A 2,015-nucleotide genomic window follows, 5' to 3' on the forward strand; every position below is an offset into this window, starting at 1 on the left:
CTACAATGACGTGCACACTCTGACATGCTCTGTTGTAGAACGCACCATCGGGCTGCTAAAAGGCCGATGGCGCTGTTTAGATGCATCAGGTGGGAGACTGCTTTACAACCCAGAAAAAGTCTGCCGGATAGTGAGAGCATGTGCCGTGCTACACAACATTGCACAGCAGAATGGTCTCCCCCTGATAATGACCGACCAACAAGCAAATGACCCTGAACCAGACCCACATGTTTACCCACCTGACGCACGTAACATTCAAGCAGTCAGACTGCGCGAGGACGTGATGCGTCGATTATAAATAATTGGAGAGAAACGCAAAGGTATTTTTTAACAAGTTCTTTTAATGTACTTGACATTTCAGACAGTATCCCCTTAATCTCTTTAAGCTCATTTGTTAAATTGTCAATTGCTGTAATTGTGTTTATTTGTGTTTGTAAAACAGCCTCAGTCAGAACACGACCTCCGCTTAAAGCACGTGGTGCACCGCTGGAGGCATCCGGGGCACCGGAGACACCGCTGGAGGCAACCGGGGCACCGGAGACACCGTTGGGGCCGGGTTGGCAGTCTTCAGCTGAATGACTGCTGTCCACTCCCACAGTCCTCTCTAAAAAACAGTGATGGTTAAATAATTTAATAAACCATTCTAGGAAAAAAAAGTCTGATTATTGCGTCTTTATTAAAACTATGTACGATTATGGATAATTTGTTTTTACCTGGTTCACCAGTGATGGGTTCATCAGCCAAGTCTGTATTGCCCTCCTTTTCAGTCACCACGCCACTTAACAGGGGTTCCCCAATTAAACATGCCATCCTCTCATGAAAAGGAGACGGAGAAAGTGTGGCCTTTCCCCCACCAGTAGCACTTGCACTCTTCCTGTGCAAAGAAATCCGTTTCTTTGCATCTACTTTCAAGTCCGACCATTTCTTTTTTACTTCTGCAACAGTGCGGCTTGTAGAGCTTACATTGTTAACAGCTGCAGCCACATGTTGCCACTCAACAAACTTGCGTTTGTTTGTCACTCCAGTACTAAGGCTCCCAAACAACACATTTTTCCTTGCCTCGACCTCTGAAACAAGGACTTCCACTTCACATTCTCCAAATTTTCGTTTTTTCGTCTTTTTCTCATCCATTATTCCGCTTCAAAAAGAATGGGGCAAGCTGCCATTTAAATATTTATGAGTGATTTGCATTGACCATTTATGGGTAAAAGTGGGCGGGGCGGAGGTGGAACGTGCGGCTGATTCAGCTGCGCTCAGTTTGAAGATGGTTGTGATTTATAAAGAGGAAACAACGTGCAGGTGTGCGTACGCAGGGTTTTATAAATCAGATTTTTTTTGTGCGCACGCAATTTCCTGGTTTTGAGCGCACGTACATTTTCACTCCAGATTCCACGCAAAGTTTTATAAATGAGGCCCCAGGTCTGCAGAGCTCTGAGAAAGATCAACCCCCGCAAGGCACCAGGACCAGACAAGATTCCTGGGCGTGCCCTCAGAGCATGTGCGAACGAGCTGGCTAATGTACTGACCTCCATTTTCAATCTCTCTCTCAGCCAGAGCATTGTTCCCACCGGCTACAAAAGGACAGTCATTGTCCCCATTCCTAAGAAGAGCCCCCCCACCTGCCTGAATGACTACAGACCAGTAGCACTCACTCCAATCATTATGAAGTGCTTTGAGAGAGTGGTGCTGGCCCACATCCAAGACAGCATACCGGACACGCTAGACCCCCTGCAGTATGCCTACCGTCACAAAAGATCCACCTCGGACGCAGTCGCTGCTGCCCTTCGCTACTCCCTCTCCCACCTGGAAAACAAAGACTCCTACATCAGGATGCTCTTTGTTGACTACAGCTCAGCCTTCAATACGGTCACCCCACACAAACTCACCCACAAACTCTCCACACTCAGCCTGCACCCCCACCCTCTGTGACTGGCTTCTGGACTTTCTGACTGGCAGCCCCCAGTCTGTCAGGGTCAGCAACAGGACTTCAGCCAGCATCACCACCTACATCGGCA

The 2,015-nt window shown here is 47.9% G+C and overlaps 1 long non-coding RNA gene across 1 annotated transcript; it reads right to left on the reverse strand.

Annotated features, from left to right (window-relative positions):
- Positions 1–321: 321 nt before the first annotated feature.
- On the reverse strand, positions 322–752 carry LOC119261998. The gene is made up of 2 exons (XR_005129333.1): positions 714–752; positions 322–604 (listed from the first exon to the last, which is right to left on the reverse strand). It is a non-coding gene; the product is annotated as an uncharacterized LOC119261998 (long non-coding RNA).
- Between the last annotated feature and the right edge of the window lie 1,263 nt (positions 753–2,015).

This window comes from Pygocentrus nattereri, chromosome 22, assembly GCF_015220715.1.
Source record: "Pygocentrus nattereri isolate fPygNat1 chromosome 22, fPygNat1.pri, whole genome shotgun sequence".
NCBI lineage: Eukaryota > Metazoa > Chordata > Actinopteri > Characiformes > Serrasalmidae > Pygocentrus > Pygocentrus nattereri.